Consider the following 19,724-nt stretch of genomic DNA (forward strand, 5'->3'; position numbering starts at 1 on the left):
TAGAGCTGAGAGAAGCCTCCTCTTGACGTGGTTGTGGTAAGGTGGTATTCCTCTGGAGTCGAAGCCAGGGACTAACCTCTCATCTCAAGTTGATTTTTGGTCCACGGAGCTCTTTCATGTTGCTACAGTTACCTGAGGATCCCTCTAGCCTTGAAACAGTGTTCTTGGGGTTTCTCTGGAGTGCCCTCAAGGAAATCAAGGCTCCTTTCATGTGTGATGTGCAACACGGAATTGCTCTGCACGCAGTGCAGGGGAATCGGGCCTCATCTCGCGCCGAGGGGGAAGTCTCATGGTTTTTCTCGAGTTGCGGCGGGAACCTGGGGTATATTCTCGAGTTACGACGTGGATGGCCCTTCCACACACGTGTTTCTTCAGCGACGTCAGGACTCCTGTCTAGTTGCGAGGGACAACTCAGGATTCTCCTCGAGGCTTGGCAGGGCAATTGGGACGCCTCTCCAGCTGAGGCGGGAGACCAACGGCCCCTTTCCACGTGCCACAGGAATCCTGGGACTCCTATCAAGTTTCACGAGGAGTCAGGCATCGTCTCCTTTGGAGGCACTAATCTCCGCGGACCTCTGGAGTTTTCAAAGGATGTGAGGCCTCCGGTCGCCATGAGGTGGGGAACTAGGTCTTTCTCTGTGGTCTCCACAGGGCATTCAGACATCCTTTCATCTTGGGAGATGCAAGACGAGCCTGCATTCAAGTCACTGCAGGGATATCCGGCCTTATTTTGCGTCAGGACATCGCAGTGTCCATTCCATTTGAGGCCGCAAAATCAGGGTCCCTCTCACATACCTAGAGCTGAGAGAAGCCTCCTCTTGAGGTGCTTGTGGTAAGGTGGTATTCCTCTGGAGTCGAAGCCAGGGACTAACCTCTCATCTCGAGTTGATTCATAGTCCACGGAGCTCTTTCGTGCTGCTACAGGGACCTCAGGATCCCTCCAGCCTTGAAACAGTGTTCTTGGGGTTTCTCTGGAGTGCCATCAAGGAAATCAAGTCTCCTTTCATGTGTGATGTGCAACACGGAATTGCTCTGCACGCAGTGCAGCGGAATAGGGCCTCATCTCGCGGCGAGGGGGAAGTCTCATGGTTTTTCTCGAGTTGCGGCGGGAACCTGCGGTATATTCTCGAGTTACGACGGGGATGGCCCTTCCACACACGTGTTAGTTCAGCGACGGCAGGACTCCTGCCTAGTTGCGAGGGACAACTCGGGGTTCTCCTCAAGGCTTGGTAGGGCAATTGGGAGGCCTCTCCAGCTGAGGCGGGAGACCAAGGGTCCCTTTCCACGTGCCACAGGAATCCTGGGACTCCTATCAAGTTTCACGAGGAGCCCGGCATCGTCTCCTTTGGAAGCACTGATCTCCGCGTACCTCTGGAGTTTTCAAAGGATGTGAGGACTACGGTCGCGATGAGGTGGGGAACTAGGTCTTTCTCTGTGGTCTCCACAGGGGATTCAGACATCCTTTCGTCTTGGGAGATGCAAGACGAGCCTGCATTCAAGTCACTGCAGGGATATCCGGCCTTATTTCCAGTCAGGGCATCGCGGTGTCCATTCCACTTGAGGCCGCAAACTCAGGGTCCCTCTCACATACCTAGAGCTGAGAGAAGCCTCCTCTTGAGGTGCTTGTGGTAAGGTGGTATTCCTCTGGAGTCGAAGCCAGGGACTAACCTCTCATCTCGAGTTGATTTTTGGTCCACGGAGCTCTTTCGTGTTGCTACAGTGACCTCAGGATCCCTCTAGCCTTGAGACAGTGTTCTTGGGGATTCTCTGGAGTGCCATCAAGGAAATCAAGGCTCCTTTCATGTGTGATGTGCAACACGGAATTGCTCTGCACGCAGTGCAGGGTATCGGGCCTCATTTTGCGGCGAGGGGAAGTCTAATGGTTTTTCTTGAGTTGCGATTGGAAGCTGGGTATATTCTCGAGTAACGACGGGAATGCCCTTCCACACACGTGTTTATTCAGCGACGTCAGACTCCTGCCTAGTTGCGAGGGACAACTCGGGATTCTCCTCGAGGCTTGGCAGGGCAATTGGGACGCCTCTCCAGCTGAGGCGGGAGACCAAGGGTCCCTTTCCACGTGCCACAGGAATCCTGGGACTCCTATCAAGTTTCACGAGGAGTCAGGCATCGTCTCCTTTGGAGGCACTGATCTCCGCGTACCTCTGGAGTTTTCAAAGGATGTGAGCCTCCGGTCGCGATGAGGTGGGGAACTAGGTCTTTCTCTGTGGTCTCCACAGGGGATTCAGACATCCTTTCGTCTTGGGAGATGCAAGACGAGCCTGTATTCAAGTCACTGCAGGGATATCCGGCCTTATTTCCAGTCAGGGCATCGCGGTGTCCATTCCACTTGAGGCCGCAAACTCAGGGTCCCTCTCACATACATAGAGCTGAGAGAAGCCTCCTCTTGAGGTGCTTGTGGTAAGGTGGTATTCCTCTGGAGTCAAAGCCAGGGACTAACCTCTCATCTCGAGTTGATTTTTGGTCCACGGAGCTCTTTCGTGTTGCTACAGTGACCTCAGGATCCCTCAACCTTGAAACAGTGTTCTTGGGGATTGTCTGGAGTGCCATCAAGGAAATCAAGGCTCCTTTCATGTGTGATGTGCAACACGGAATTGCTCTGCACGCAGTGCAGGGGAATCGGGCCTCATCTCACGGCGAGGGGGAAGTCTCATGGTTTTTTTCGAGTTGCGGCGGGAACCTGCGGTATATTCTCCAGTTACGACGGGGATGGCCCTTCCACACACGTGTTAGTTCAGCGACGGCAGGACTCCTGCCTAGTTGCGAGGGACAACTCTGGATTCTCCTCGAGGCTTGGCAGGGCAATTGGGACGCCTCTCCAGCTGAGGCGGGAGACCAAGGGTCCCTTTCCACGTGCCACAGGAATCCTGGGACTCCTATCAAGTTTCACGAGGAGTCAGGCATCGTCTCCTTTGGAGGCACTGATCTCCGCATACGTCTGGAGTTTTCAAAGGATGTGAGGCCTCCGGTCGCGATGAGGTGGGAACTAGGTCATTCTCTGTCGTCTCCACAGGGGATTCAGACATCCTTTCGTCTTAGGAGATGCAAGGCGAGCCTGCATTCAAAACACTGCAGGGATATCCGGCCTTATTTCGAGTCAGGGAATCGCGGTGTCCATTCCACTTGAGGCCGCAAACTCAGGGTCCCTCTCACATACCTAGAGCTGAGAGAAGCCTCCTCTTGAGGTGCTTGTGGTAAGGTGGTATTCCTCTGGAGTCGAAGCCAGGGACTAACCTCTCATCTCAAGTTGATTTTTGGTCCACGGAGCTCTTTCATGTTGCTACAGTTACCTGAGGATCCCTCTAGCCTTGAAACAGTGTTCTTGGGGTTTCTCTGGAGTGCCATCAAGGAAATCAAGGCTCCTTTCATGTGTGATGTGCAACACGGAATTGCTCTGCACGCAGTGCAGGGGAATCGGGCCTCATCTCGCGGCGAGGAGGAAGTCTCATGGTTTATCTCGAGTTGCGGCGGGAACCTGGGGTATATTCTCGAGTTACGACGTGGATGGCCCTTCCACACACGTGTTTCTTCAGCGACGTCAGGACTCCTGTCTAGTTGCGAGGGACAACTCAGGATTCTCCTCGAGGCTTGGCAGGGCAATTGGGACGCCTCTCCAGCTGAGGCGGGAGACCAAGGGTCCCTTTCCACGTGCCACAGGAATCCTGGGACTCCTATCAAGTTTCACGAGGAGTCAGGCATCGTCTCCTTTGGAGGCACTAATCTCCGCGGACCTCTGGAGTTTTCAAAGGATGTGAGGCTTCCGGTCGCCATGAGGTGGGGAACTAGGTCTTTCTCTGTGGTCTCCACAGGGCATTCAGACATCCTTTCATCTTGGGAGATGCAAGACGAGCCTGCATTCAAGTCACTGCAGGGATATCCGGCCTTATTTTGCGTCAGGGCATCGCAGTGTCCATTCCATTTGAGGCCGCAAAATCAGGGTCCCTCTCACATACCTAGAGCTGAGAGAAGCCTCCTCTTGAGGTGCTTGTGGTAAGGTGGTATTCCTCTGGAGTCGAAGCCAGGGACTAACCTCTCATCTCGAGTTGATTCATAGTCCACGGAGCTCTTTCGTGCTGCTACAGGGACCTCAGGATCCCTCTAGCCTTGAAACAGTGTTCTTGGGGTTTCTCTGGAGTGCCATCAAGGAAATCAAGGCTCCTTTCATGTGTGATGTGCAACACGGAATTGCTCTGCACGCAGTGCAGGGGAATCGGGCCTCATCTTGCGGCGAGGGGGAAGTCGCATGGTTTTTCTCGAGTTGCTGCGGGAACCTGGGGTATATTCTCGAGTTACGACGGTGATGGCCCTTCCACACACGTGTTTGTTCAGCGACGTCAGGACTCTTGCCTAGTTGCGAGGGACAACTCGGGATTCTCCTCGAGGCTTGGCAGGGCAATTGGGACGCCTCTCCAGCTGAGGCGGGAGAACAAGTGTCCCTTTCCACGTGCCTCAGGAATCCTGGGACTCCTATCAAGTTTCACGAGGAGTCAGGCATCGTCTCCTTTGGAGGCACTGATCTCCGCGTACCTCTGGAGTTTTCAAAGGATGTGAGGCCTCCGGTCGCATTGAGGTGGGGAACTAGATCTTTCTCTGTGGTCTCCACAGGGGATTCAGACATCCGTTCATCTTGGGAGATGCAATACGAGCCTGCATTCAAGTCACTGCAGGGATATACGGCCTTATTTCGCGTCAGGGCATCGCCGTGTCCATTCCACTTGAGGCCGCAAACTCAGGGTACCTCTCACATAGCTAGAGCTGAGAGAAGCCTCCTCTTGAGGTGCTTGTGGTAAGGTGGTATTCCTCTGGAGTCGAAGCCAGGGACTAACCTCTCATCTCGAGTTGATTTTTGGTCCACGGAGCACTTTCCTTTTGCTACAGTGACCTCAGGATCCCTCTAGCCTTGAAACAGTGTTCTTGGGGTTTCTCTGGAGTGCCATCAAGGAAATTAAGGCACCTTTCATGTGTGATGTGCAACACGGAATTGCTCTGCACGCAGTTCAGGGGAATCGGGCCTCATCTCGCGGCGAGGGGGAAGTCTCATGGTTTTTCTCGAGTTGCGGCGGGAACCTGGGGTATATTCTCGAGTTACGACGGGGATGGCCCTTCCACACACGTGTTAGTTCAGCGACGGCAGGACTCCTGCCTAGTTGCGAGGGACAACTCTGGATTCTCCTCGAGGCTTGGCAGGGCAATTGGGACGCCTCTCCAGCTGAGGCGGGAGACCAAGGGTCCCTTTCCACGTGCCACAGGAATCCTGGGACTCCTATCAAGTTTCACGAGGAGTCAGGCATCGTCTCCTTTGGAGGCACTGATCTCCGCATACGTCTGGAGTTTTCAAAGGATGTGAGGCCTCCGCTCGCGATGAGGTGGGAACTAGGTCATTCTCTGTGGTCTCCACAGGGGATTCAGACATCCTTTCGTCTTAGGAGATGCAAGGCGAGCCTGCATTCAAAACACTGCAGGGATATCCGGCCTTATTTCGAGTCAGGGAATCGCGGTGTCCATTCCACTTGAGGCCGCAAACTCAGGGTCCCTCTCACATACCTAGAGCTGAGAGAAGCCTCCTCTTGAGGTGCTTGTGGTAAGGTGGTATTCCTCTGGAGTCGAAGCCAGGGACTAACCTCTCATCTCAAGTTGATTTTTGGTCCACGGAGCTCTTTCATGTTGCTACAGTTACCTGAGGATCCCTCTAGCCTTGAAACAGTGTTCTTGGGGTTTCTCTGGAGTGCCATCAAGGAAATCAAGGCTCCTTTCATGTGTGATGTGCAACACGGAATTGCTCTGCATGCAGTGCAGGGGAATCGGGCCTCATCTCGCGGCGAGGAGGAAGTCTCATGGTTTATCTCGAGTTGCGGCGGGAACCTGGGGTATATTCTCGAGTTACGACGTGGATGGCCCTTCCACACACGTGTTTCTTCAGCGACGTCAGGACTCCTGTCTAGTTGCGAGGGACAACTCAGGATTCTCCTCGAGGCTTGGCAGGGCAATTGGGACGCCTCTCCAGCTGAGGCGGGAGACCAACGGTCCCTTTCCACGTGCCACAGGAATCCTGGGACTCCTATCAAGTTTCACGAGGAGTCAGGCATCGTCTCCTTTGGAGGCACTGATCTCCGCGTACCTCTGGAGTTTTCAAAGGATGTGAGGCCTCCGGTCGCGATGAGGTGGGGAACTAGATCTTTCTCTGTGGTCTCCACAGGGGATTCAGACATCCGTTCATCTTGGGAGATGCAATACGAGCCTGCATTCAAGTCACTGCAGGGATATACGGCCTTATTTCGCGTCAGGGCATCGCCGTGTCCATTCCACTTGAGGCCGCAAAATCAGGGTCCCTCTCACATACCTAGAGCTGAGAGAAGCCTCCTGTTGAGGTGCTTGTGTTAAGTTGGTATTCCTCTGGAGTCGAAGCCAGGGAATAACCTCTCATCTCGAGTTGATTTTTGGTCCGCGGAGCTCTTTCGTGTTGCTACAGTGGCCTCAGGATCCCTCTAGCCTTGAAACAGTGTTCTTGGGGTTTCTCTGGAGTGCCATCAAGGAAATCAAGGCTCCTTTCATGTGTGATGTGCAACAGGGAATTGCTCTGCACGCAGTGCAGGGGAATCAGGCCTCATCTCGCGGCGAGGGGGAAGTCTCATGGTTTTTCTCGAGTTGTGGTGGGTACCTGGGGTATATTCTCGAGTTACGACGGGGATGGCCCTTCCACCCACGTGTTTGTTCAGCGACGTCAGGACTCCTGCCTAGTTGCGAGGGACAACTCGGGATTCTCCTCGAGGCTTGGCAGGGGAATTGGGACGCCTCTCCAGCTGAGGCGGGAGACCAAGGGTCCCTTTCCACGTGCCACAGGAATCCTGGGACTCGTATCAAATTTCACGAGGAGTCAGGCATCGTCCCCTTTGGAGGCACTGATCTCCGCATACCTCTGGAGTTTTCAAAGGATGTGAGGCCTCCGGTCGCGATGAGGTGGGGAACTAGGTCTTTTTCTGTGGTCTCCACAGGGGATTCGGACATCCTTTCGTCTTGGGAGATGCAAGACGAGCCTGCATTCAAGTCACTCCAGGGATATCCGGCCTTATTTCGAGTCAGGGCATCGCGGTTTCCATTCCACTTTAGACCGCAAACTCAACACATAGCTAGAGCTGAGAGAAGCCTCCTCTTGAGGTGCTTGTGGTAAGGTGGTATTCCTCTGGAGTCAAAGCCAGGGTCTAACCTCTCATCTCTAGTTGATTTTTGGTCCACGGAGCTCTTTCGTGTTGCTACAGTGACCTCAGGATCCCTCTAGCCTTGAAACAGTGTTCTTGGGTTTTCTCTGGTGTGCCATCAAGGCAATCAAGGCTCCTTTCATGTGTGATGTACAAGACGGAATTGCTCTGCACGCAGTGCAGGGGAATCGGGCCTCATCTCGCGGCGAGGGGGAAGTCTCATGGTTTTTCTCGAGTTGCGGCGGGAACCTGGGGTATATTCTCGAGTTACGACGGGGATGGCCCTTCCACCCATGTGTTTCTTCAGCGACGTCAGGACTCCTGCCTAGTTGCGAGGGACAACTCGGGGTTCTCCTCAAGGCTTGGTAGGGCAATTGGGACGCCTCTCCAGCTGAGGCGGGAGACCAACGGTCCCTTTCCACGTGCCACAGGAATCCTGGGACTCCTATCAAGTTTCACGAGGAGTCAGGCATCGTCTCCTTTGGAGGCACTGATCTCCGCGTACCTGTGGAGTTATCAAAGATGTGAGGCCTCCGGTCGCGATGAGGTGGGGAACTACGTCTTTCTCTGTGGTCTCCATAGGGGATTCAGACATCCTTTCGTCTTCGGAGATGCGAGACGAGCCTGCATTCAAGTCACTGCAGGGTTATCTGGCCTTATTTCGAGTCAGGGCATCGCGGTGTCCATTCCACTTGAGGCCGCAAACTCAGGGTACCTCTCACATATCTAGAGCTGAGAGAAGCCTCCTCTTGAGGTGCTTGTGGTAAGGTGGTATTCCTCTGGAGTCGAAGCCAGGGACTAACCTCTCATCTCGAGTTGATTTTTGGTCCACGGAGCACTTTCCTTTTGCTACAGTGACCTCAGGATCCCTCTAGCCTTGAAACAGTGTTCTTGGGGTTTCTCTGGAGTGCCATCAAGGAAATTAAGGCACCTTTCATGTGTGATGTGCAACACGGAATTGCTCTGCACGCAGTGCAGGGGAATCGGGCCTCATCTCGCGGCGAGGGGGAAGTCTCATGGTTTTTCTCGAGTTGCGGCGGGAACCTGGGGTATATTCTCGAGTTACGACGGGGATGGCCCTTCCACACACGTGTTTCTAAAGCGACGTCAGGACTCCTGCCTAGTTTCGAGGGACCACTCGGGATTCTCCTCGAGGCTTGGCAGGGCAATTGGGACGCATCTCCAGCTGAGGCGGGAGACCAAGGGTCCCTTTCCACGTGCCACAGGAATCCTGGGACTCCTATTAAGTTTCACGAGGAGTCAGGCATCGTCACCTTTGGAGGCACTGATCTCCGCGTACCTCTGGAGTTTTCAAAGGATGTGAGGCCTCCGGTCGCGATGAGGTGGGGAAATAGGTCTTTTTCTGTGGTCTCCACAGGGGATTCGGACATCCTTTCGTCTTGGGAGATGCAATACGAGCCTGCATTCAAGTCACTGCAGGGATATCCGGCCTTATTTCGAGTCAGGGCATCCTGGTGTCCATTCCACTTGAGCCCGCAAACTCAGCACATAGCTAGAGCTGAGAGAAGCCTCCTCTTGAGGTGCTTGTGGTAAGGTGATATTCCTCTGGAGTCGAAGCCAGGGACTAACCTCTCATCTCGAGTTGACTTTTGGTCCACGGAGCTCTTTCGTGTTGCTACAGTGACCTCAGTATCCCTCTAGCCTTGAAACAGTGTTCTTGGGGTTTCTCTGGCGTGCCATCAAGGAAATCAAGGCTCTTTTCATGGGTGATGTGCAACACGGAATTACTCTGCACGCAGTGCAGGGTTTCGGGCCTCATTTTGCGGCGAGGGGGAAGTCTAATGGTTTTTCTCGAGTTGCGATTGGAACCTGGGGTATATTCTCGAGTTACGCCAGGGTTGGACCTTCCACCCACGTGTTTGTTCAGCGAAGTCACACTCCTGCCTATTTGCGAGGGACAACTCGGGATTCTCCTCGAGGCTTGGCAGGGCAATTGGGACGCCTCTCCAGCTGAGGCGGGAGACCAAGGGTCCCTTTCCACGTGCCACAGGAATCCTAGGACTCCTATCAAGTTTCACGAGGAGTCAGGCATCGTCTACTTTGGAGGCACTGATCTCCGCGTACCTCTGGAGTTTTCAAAGGATGTGAGGCCTCCGGTCGCGATGAGGTGGGGAACTAGGTGTTTCTCTGTGGTCTCCACAGGGGATTCAGACATCCTTTCGTCTTGGGAGATGCAAGACGAGCCTGCATTCAAGTCACTGCAGGGATATCCGGCCTTATTTCGAGTCAGGGCATCGCGGTCTCCATTCCACTTGAGGCCGCAAACTCAGGGTCCCTCTCACATACATAGAGCTGAGAGAAGCCTCCTGTTGAGGTGCTTGTGGTAAGGTGATATTCCTCTGGAGTCGAAGCCAGGGACTAACCTCTCATCTCGAGTTGATTTTTGGTCCACGGAGCTCTTTCGTGTTGCTACAGTGACCTCAGGATCCCTCAACCTTGAAACAGTGTTCTTGGGGTTTCTCTGGAGTGCCACCAAGGAAATCAAGGCTCCTTTCATTTGTGATGTGCAAGACGGAATTGCTCTGCACGCAGTGCAGGGGAATCGGGCCTCATCTCGCGGCGAGGGGGAAGTCTCATTGTTTTTCTTGAGGTGCGGCGGGAACCTGGGGTATATTCTCGAGTTACGACGGGGATGGCCCTTCCACACACGTGTTAGTTCAGCGCCGGCAGGACTCCTGCCTAGTTGCGAGGGACAACTCGGGATTCACCTCGAGGCTTGGCAGGGCAATTGGGACGCCTCTCCAGCTGAGGCGGGAGACCAAGGGTCCCTTTCCAGGTGCCACAGGAATCCTGGGACTCCTATCAAGTTTCACGAGGAGTCAGGCATCGTCTCCTTTGGAGGCACTGATCTCCGCGTACCTCTGGAGTTTTCAAAGGATGTGAGGCCTCCGGTCGCGATGAGGTGGGGAAGTAGATCATTCTCTGTGGTCTCCACAGGGGATTCAGACATCCTTTCGTCTTGAGAGATGCAAGACGAGCCTGCATTCAAGTCACTGCAGGGATATCCGGCCTTATTTCGCGTCAGGGCATCGCGGTGTCCATTCCACTTGAGGCCGCAAACTCAGGGTCCCTCTCACATACCTAGAGCTGAGAGAAGCCTCCTCTTGAGGTGCTTGTCGTAAGGTGCTATTCCTCTGGAGTCGAAGCCAGGGACTAACCTCTCATCTCGAGTTGATTCATGGTCCACGGAGCTCTTTCGTGCTGCTACAGGGACCTCAGGATCCCTCCAGCCTTGAAACAGTGTTCTTGGGTTTTCTCTGGAGTGCCATCAAGAAAATCAAGGCTCCTTTCATGTGTGATGTGCAACACCGAATTGCTCTGCACGCAGTGCAGGGGAATCGGGCCTCATCTCGCGGCGAGGCGGAAGTCTCATGGTTTTTCTCGAGTTGCGGCGGGAACCTGGGGTATATTCTCGAGTTACGACGGGGTTGGCCCTTCCAACCACGTGTTTGTTCAGCGACGGCAGGACTCCTGCCTAGTTGCGAGGGACAACTGGGGATTCACCTCGAGGCTTGGCAGGGCAATTGGGACGCCTCTCCAGCTGAGGCGGGAGACCAAGGGTCCCTTTCCACGTGCAAAGGAATCCTGGGACTCCTATCAAGTTTCACGAGGAGTCAGGCATCGTCTCCTTTGGTGGCACTGATCTCCGCGTACCTCTGAAGTTTTCAAAGGATGTGGGGCCTCCGGTCGCGATGAGGTGGGGAACTAGGTCTTTCTCTGTGGTCTCCACAGGGGATTCAGACATCCTTTCGTCTTGGGAGATGCAAGACGAGCCTGCATTCAAGTCACTGCAGGGATATCCGGCCTTATTTCGAGTCAGGTCATCGCGGTGTCCATTCCACTTGAGGCCGCAAATTCAGGGTCCCTCTCACATACCTAGAGCTGAGAGAAGCCTCCTCTTGAGGTGCTTGTGGTAAGGTGGTATTCCTCTGGAGTCGAAGCCAGGGACTAACCTCTCATCTCGAGTTGATTGTTGGTCCACGGAGCACTTTCGTGCTGCTACAGTGACCTCAGGATCCCTCTAGCCTTGAAACAGTGTTCTTGGGGTTTCTCTGGAGTGCCATCAAGGAAATTAAGGCTCCTTTCATGTGTGATGTGCAACACGGAATTGCTCTGCACGCAGTGCAGGAGAATCGGGCCTCATCTCGCGGCAAGGGGGAACTCTCATGGTTTTTCTCGAGTTGTGGCGGGAACCTGGGGTATATTCTCGAGTTACGACGGGGATGGCCCTTCCACCCACGTGTTTGTTCAGCGACGTCAGGACTCCTGCCTAGTTGCGAGGGACAACTCGGGATTCTCCTCGAGGCTTGGCAGGGCAATTGGGACGCCTCTCCAGCTGAGGCGGGAGACCAAGGGTCCCTTTCCACGTGCCACAGGAATCCTGGGACTCCTATCAAGTTTCACGAGGAGTCAGGCATCATCGCCTTTGGAGGCACTGATCTCCGCGTACCTCTGGAGTTTTCAAAGGATGTGAGGCCTCCAGTCGCCATGAGGTGGGGAACTAGGTCTTTCTCTGTGGCCTCCACAGGGGATTCAGATATCCTTTCACCTTGGGAGATGCAAGACGAGCCTGCATTCAAGTCACTGCAGGGATATCCGGCCTTATTTTGAGTCAGGGCATCGCGGTGTCCATTCCACTTGAGGCCGCAAACTCAGGGTCCCTCTCACATACCTAGAGCTGAGAGAAGCCTCCTCTTGAGGTGCTTGTGGTAAGGTGGTATACATCTGGAGTTGAATCCAGGGACTAACCTCTCATCTCGAGTTGATTCTTGGTCCACGGAGCTCTTTCGTGTTGCTACAGTGACCTCAGGATCCCTCTAGCCTTGAAACAGTGTTCTTGGGGTTTCTCTGGAGTGCCATCAAGGAAATCAAGGCTCCTTTCATGTGTGATGTGCAACACGGAATTGCTCTGCACGCAGTGCAGGGTATCGGGCCTCAATTTGCGGCGAGGGGGAAGTCTAATGGTTTTTCTTGAGTTGCGATTGGAAGCTGGGGTATATTCTCGAGTAACGACGGGAATGCCCTTCCACACACGTGTTTATTCAGCGACGTCAGACTCCTGCCTAGCTGCGAAGGACAACTCGGGATTCTCCTCGAGGCTTGGCAGGGCAATTGGGACGCCTCTCCAGCTGAGGCGGGAGACCAAGGGTCCCTTTCCACGTGCCACAGGAATCCTGGGACTCCTATCAAGTTTCACGAGGAGTCAGGCATCGTCTCCTTTGGAGGCACTGATCTCCGCGTACCTCTGGAGTTTTCAAAGGATGTGAGCCTCCGGTCGCGATGAGGTGGGGAACTAGGTCTTTCTCTGTGGTCTCCACAGGGGATTCAGACATCCTTTCATCTTGGGAGATGCAAGACGAGCCTGTATTCAAGTCACTGCAGGGATATCCGGCCTTATTTCCAGTCAGGGCATCGCGGTGTCCATTCCACTTGAGGCCGCAAACTCAGGGTCCCTCTCACATACATAGAGCTGAGAGAAGCCTCCTCTTGAGGTGCTTGTGGTAAGGTGGTATTCCTCTGGAGTCAAAGCCAGGGACTAACCTCTCATCTCGAGTTGATTTTTGGTCCACGGAGCTCTTTCGTGTTGCTACAGTGACCTCAGGATCCCTCAACCTTGAAACAGTGTTCTTGGGGATTCTCTGGAGTGCCATCAAGGAAATCAAGGCTCCTTTCATGTGTGATGTGCAACACGGAATTGCTCTGCACGCAGTGCAGGGGAATCGGGCCTCATCTCACGGCGAGGGGGAAGTCTCATGGTTTTTTTCGAGTTGCGGCCGGAATCTGCGGTATATTTTCGAGTTACGACGGGGATGGCCCTTCCACACACGTGTTAGTTCAGCGACGGCAGGACTCCTGCCTAGTTGCGAGGGACAACTCTGGATTCTCCTCGAGGCTTGGCAGGGCAATTGGGACGCCTCTCCAGCTGAGGCGGGAGACCAAGGGTCCCTTTCCACGTGCCACAGGAATCCTGGGACTCCTATCAAGCTTCACGAGGAGTCAGGCATCGTCTCCTTTGGAGGCACTGATCTCCGCATACGTCTGGAGTTTTCAAAGGATGTGAGGCCTCCGGTCGCGATGAGGTGGGAACTAGGTCATTCTCTGTGGTCTCCACAGGGGATTCAGACATCCTTTCGTCTTAGGAGATGCAAGACGAGCCTGCATTCAAAACACTGCAGGGATATCCGGCCTTATTTCGAGTCAGGGAATCGCGGTGTCCATTCCACTTGAGGCCGCAAACTCAGGGTCCCTCTCACATACCTAGAGCTGAGAGAAGCCTCCTCTTGAGGTGCTTGTGGTAAGGTGGTATTCCTCTGGAGTCGAAGCCAGGGACTAACCTCTCATCTCAAGTTGATTTTTGGTCCACGGAGCTCTTTCATGTTGCTACAGTTACCTGAGGATCCCTCTAGCCTTGAAACAGTGTTCTTGGGGTTTCTCTGGAGTGCCATCAAGGAAATCAAGGCTCCTTTCATGTGTGATGTGCAACACGGAATTGCTCTGCACGCAGTGCAGGGGAATCGGGCCTCATCTCGCGGCGAGGGGGAAGTCTCATGGTTTTTCTCGAGTTGCGGCGGGAACCTGGGGTATATTCTCGAGTTACGACGTGGATGGCCCTTCCACACACGTGTTTCTTCAGCGACGTCAGGACTCCTGTCTAGTTGCGAGGGACAACTCAGGATTCTCCTCGAGGCTTGGCAGGGCAATTGGGACGCCTCTCCAGCTGAGGCGGGAGACCAACGGTCCCTTTCCACGTGCCACAGGAATCCTGGGACTCCTATCAAGTTTCACGAGGAGTCAGGCATCGTCTCCTTTGGAGGCACTAATCTCCGCGGACCTCTGGAGTTTTCAAAGGATGTGAGGCCTCAGGTCGCCATGAGGTGGGGAACTAGGTCTTTCTCTGTGGTCTCCACAGGGCATTCAGACATTCTTTCATCTTGGGAGATGCAAGACGAGCCTGCATTCAAGTCACTGCAGGGATATCCGGCCTTATTTTGCGTCAGGGCATCGCAGTGTCCATTCCATTTGAGGCCGCAAAATCAGAGTCCGCCTCACATACCTAGAGCTGAGAGAAGCCTCCTCTTGAGGTGCTTGTGGTAAGGTGGTATTCCTCTGGAGTCGAAGCCAGGGACTAACCTCTCATCTCGAGTTGATTCATAGTCCACGGAGCTCTTTCGTGCTGCTACAGGGAGCTCAGGATCCCTCCAGCCTTGAAACAGTGTTCTTGGGGTTTCTCTGGAGTGCCATCAAGGAAATCAAGGCTCCTTTCATGTGTGATGTGCAACACGGAATTGCTCTGCACGCAGTGCAGGGGAATCGGGCCTCATCTCGCGGCGAGGGGGAAATCTTATGGTTTTCTAGAGTTGAGGCGGGAACCTGGGGTATATTCTCGAGTTACGATGGGGATGGCCCTTCCACACACGTGTTTGTTCAGCGACGTCAGGACTACTGCCTAGTTGCGAGGGACAACTCGGGAATCTCCTCGAGGCTTGGCAGGGCAATTGGGACGCCTCTCCAGCTGAAGCGGGAGACCAAGGGTCCCTTTCCACGTGCCACAGGAATCCTGGGACTCCTATCAAGTTTCACGAGGAGTCAGGCATCGTCTCCTTTGGAGGCACTGATCTCCGCGTACCTCTGGAATTTTCAAAGGATGTGAGGCCTCCGGTCGCGATTAGGTGGGGAACTAGGTCTTTCTCTGTGGTCTCCACAGGGGATTCAGACATCCTTTCGTCTTGGGAGATGCAAGACGAGCCTGCATTCAAGTCACTGCATGGATATCCGCCCTTATTTCGAGTCAGGGCATCGCGGTCTCCATTCCACTTGAGGCCGCATACTCAGGTTCCCTCTCAAATACCTAGAGCTGAGAGAAGCCTCCTCTTGAGGTGCTTGTGGTAAGGTGGTGTTCCTCTGGAGTCGAAGCCAGGGACTAACCTCTCATCTCGAGTTGATTTTTGGTCCACGGAGCTCTTTCGTGTTGCTACAGTGACCTCAGGATCCCTCTAGCCTTGAAACAGTGTTCTTGGGGTTTCTCTGGAGTGCCATCAAGGAAATCAAGGCTCCTTTCATGTGTGATGTGCAACACGGAATTGCTCTGCACGAAGTGCAGGGTAATCGGGCCTCATCTCACGGCGAGGGGGAAGTCTCATGGTTTTTCTCGAGTTGCTGCGGGAACCTGGGGTATATTCTCGAGTTACGACGGGGATGGCCCTTCCACCCACGTGTTTGTTCAGCGATGTCAGGACTCCTGCCTAGTTGCGAGGGACAACTCGGGATTCTCCTCGAGGCTTGGCAGGGCAATTGGGACGCCTCTCCAGCTGAGGCGGGAGACCAAGGGTCCCTTTCCACGTGCCACAGGAATCCTGGGACTCGTATCAAATTTCACGAGGAGTCAGGCATCGTCTCCTTTGGAGGCACTGATCTCCGCATACCTCTGGAGTTTTCAAAGGATGTGAGGCCTCCGGTCGCGATGAGGTGGGGAACTAGGTCTTTTTCTGTGGTCTCCACAGGGGATTCGGACATCCTTTCGTCTTGGGAGATGCAAGACGAGCCTGCATTCAAGTCACTCCAGGGATATCCGGCCTTATTTCGAGTCAGGGCATCGCGGATTCCATTCCACTTGTGGCCGCAAACTCAACACATAGCTAGAGCTGAGAGAAGCCTCCTCTTGAGGTGCTTGTGGTAAGGTGGTATTCCTCTGGAGTCAAAGCCAGGGACTAACCTCTCATCTCTAGTTGATTTTTGGTCCACGGAGCTCTTTCGTGTTGCTACAGTGACCTCAGGATCCCTCTAGCCTTGAAACAGTGTTCTTGGGGTTTCTCTGGTGTGCCATCAAGGCAATCAAGGCTCCTTTCATGTGTGATGTACAAGACGGAATTGCTCTGCACGCAGTGCAGGGGAATCGGGCCTCATCTCGCGGCGAGGGGGAAGTCTCATGGTTTTTCTCGAGTTGCGGCGGGAACCTGGGGTATATTCTCGAGTTACGACGGGGATGGCCCTTCCACCCATGTGTTTCTTCAGCGACGTCAGGACTCCTGCCTAGTTGCGAGGGACAACTCGGGGTTCTCCTCAAGGCTTGGTAGGGCAATTGGGACGCCTCTCCAGCTGAGGCGGGAGACCAAGGGTCCCTTTCCACGTGCCACAGGAATCCTGGGACTCCTATCAAGTTTCACGAGGAGTCAGGCATCGTCTCCTTTGGAGGCACTGATCTCCGCGTACCTGTGGAGTTTTCAAAGATGTGAGGCCTCCGGTCAAGATGAGGTGGGGAACTACGTCTTTCTCTGTGGTCTCCATAGGGGATTCAGACATCCTTTCGTCTTCGGAGATGCGAGACGAGCATGCATTCAAGTCACTGCAGGGATATCTGGCCTTATTTCGAGTCAGGGCATCGCGGTGTCCATTCCACTTGAGGCCGCAAACTCAGGGTACCTCTCACATAGCTAGAGCTGAGAGAAGCCTCCTCTTGAGGTGCTTGTGGTAAGGTGGTATTCCTCTGGAGTCGAAGCCAGGGACTAACCTCTCATCTCGAGTTGATTTTTGGTCCACGGAGCACTTTCCTTTTGCTACAGTGACCTCAGGATCCCTCTAGCCTTGACACAGTGTTCTTGGGGTTTCTCTGGAGTGCCATCAAGGAAATTAAGGCACCTTTCATGTGTGATGTGCAACACGGAATTGCTCTGCACGCAGTGCAGGGGAATCGGGCCTCATCTCGCGGCGAGGGGGAAGTCTCATGGTTTTTCTCGAGTTGCGGCGGGAACCTGGGGTATATTCTCGAGTTACGACGGGGATGGCCCTTCCACACACGTGTTTCTAAAGCGACGTCAGGACTCCTGCCTAGTTTCGAGGGACCACTCGGGATTCTCCTCGAGGCTTGGCAGGGCAATTGGGACGCATCTCCAGCTGAGGCGGGAGACCAAGGGTCCCTTTCCACGTGCCACAGGAATCCTGGGACTCCTATTAAGTTTCACGAGGAGTCAGGCATCGTCACCTTTGGAGGCACTGATCTCCGCGTACCTCTGGAGTTTTCAAAGGATGTGAGGCCTCCGGTCGCGATGAGGTGGGGAAATAGGTCTTTTTCTGTGGTCTCCACAGGGGATTCGGACATCCTTTCGTCTTGGGAGATGCAATACGAGCCTGCATTCAAGTCACTGCAGGGATATCCGGCCTTATTTCGAGTCAGGGCATCCTGGTGTCCATTCCACTTGAGCCCGCAAACTCAGCACATAGCTAGAGCTGAGAGAAGCCTCCTCTTGAGGTGCTTGTGATAAGGTGGTATTCCTCTGGAGTCGAAGCCTGGGACTAACCTCTCATCTCGAGTTGATTGTTGGTCCACGGAACTCTTTCCTTTTGCTACAGGGACCTCAGGATCCCGCTAGCCTTGAAACAGTGTTCTTGGGGTTTCTCTGGAGTGCCATCAAGGAAATCAAGGCTCCTTTCATGTGTGATGTGCAACACGGAATTGCTCTGCACACAGTGCAGGGGAATCGGGCCTAATCTCGCGGCGAGGGGGAAGTCTCATGGTTTTTCTCGAGTTGCGGCGGGAACCTGGGGTATATTCTCGAGTTACGGCGGGGATGGCCCTTCCAACCACATGTTTGTTCAGCGACGGCAGGTCTCCTGCCTAGTTGCGACGGACAACTCGGGATTCTCCTCGAGGCTTGGCAGGGCAATTGGGACGCCTCTCCAGCTGAGGCGGGAGACCAAGTGTCCCTTTCCACGTGCACAGGAATCCTGGGACTCCTATCAAGTTTCACGAGGAGTCAGGCATCGTCTCCTTTGGAGGCATTGATCTCCGCGTACCTCTGAAGTTTTCAAAGGATGTGAGGCCTCCGGTCGCGATGAGGTGGGGAACTAGGTCTTTCTCTGTGGTCTCCACAGGGTATTCAGACATCCTTTCGTCTTGGGAGATGCAAGACGAGCCTGCATTCAAGTCACTGCAGGGATATCTGGCCTTATATCGAGTCAGGGCATCGCGGTGTCCATTCCACTTGAGGCCGCAAACTCAGGGTCCCTCTCACATACCTAGAGCTGAGAGAAGCCTCCTCTTGAGGTGCTTGTGGTAAGGTGGTATTCCTCTGGAGTCGAAGCCAGGGACTAACTTCTCATGTCGAGTTGATTTTTGGTCCACGGAGCTCTTTCGTGTTGCTACAGTGACCTCACGATCCCTCAACCTTGAAACAGTGTTCTTGGGGTTTCTCTGGAGTGCCATCAAGGAAATCAAGGCTCCTTTCATGTGTGATGGGCAACACGGAATTGCTCTGCACGCAGTGCAGGGGAATCGGGCCTCATCTCGCGGCGAGGGGGAAGTCTCATGGTTTTTCTCGAGTTGCGGCGGGAACCTGGGGTATATTCTCGAGTTACGACGGGGATGGCCCTGCCACACACGTGTTTCGTCAGCGACGTCAGGACTCCTGCCTAGTTGCGAGGGACAACTCGGGATTCTCCTCGAGGCTTGGCAGGGCAATTGGGACGCCTCTCCAGCTGAGGCGGGAGACCAAGGTTCCCTTTCCACGTGCCACAGGAATCCTGGGACTCCTATCAAGTTTCACGAGGAGTCAGGCATCGTCTCCTTTGGAGGCACTGATCTCCGCGTACCTCTGGAGTTTTCAAAGGATGTGAGGCCTCCGGTCGCGATGAGGTGGGGAACTAGGTCTTTCTCTGTGGTCTCCACAGGGGATTCAGTCATCCTTTCGTCTTGGGAGATGCAAGACGAGCCTGCATTCAAGTCACTGCAGGGATATCCGGCCTTATTTTGAGCCAGGGCATCGCGGTGTCCATTCCACTTGAGGCCGCAAACTCAGGGTCCCTCTCACATACCTAAAGCTGAGAGAAGCCTCCTCTTGAGGTGCTTGTGGTAAGGTGGTATTCCTCTGGAGTCGAAGCCAGGGACTAATCTCTCATCTCGAGTTGATTTTTGTTCCACGGAGCTCTTTCGTGTGGCTACAGTGACCTCAGGGTCCCTCTAGCCTTGAAACAGTGTTCTTGGGTTTTCTCTGGAGTGCCATCAAGAAAATCAAGGCTCCTTTCATGTGTGATGTGCAACACGGAATTGCTCTGCACGCAGTGCAGGGGAATCGGGCCTCATCTCACGGCGAGGGGGAAGTCTCATGGTTTTTCTCGAGTTGCGGCGGGAACCTGGGGTATATTCTCGAGTTACGACGGGGATGGCCCTTCCACCCAAGTGTTTGTTCAGCGACGTCAGGACTTCTGCCTAGTTGCGAGGGACAACTCGGGAATCTCCTCGAGGCTTGGCAGGGCAATTGGGACGCCTCTCCAGCTGAGGCGGGAGACCAAGGGTCCCTTTCCACGTGCCACAGGAATCCTGGGACTCCTATCAAGTTTCACGAGGAGTCAGGCATCGTCTCCTTTGGAGGCACTGATCTCCGCGTACCTCTGGAATTTTCAAAGGATGTGAGGCCTCCGGTCGCCATGATGTGGGGAACTAGGTCTTTCTCTGTGGTCTCCACAGGGGATTCAGACATCCTTTCGTCTTGGGAG

Source organism: Cervus elaphus, chromosome 10, assembly GCF_910594005.1.
Source record: "Cervus elaphus chromosome 10, mCerEla1.1, whole genome shotgun sequence".
Taxonomy (NCBI): Eukaryota; Metazoa; Chordata; class Mammalia; order Artiodactyla; family Cervidae; genus Cervus; species Cervus elaphus.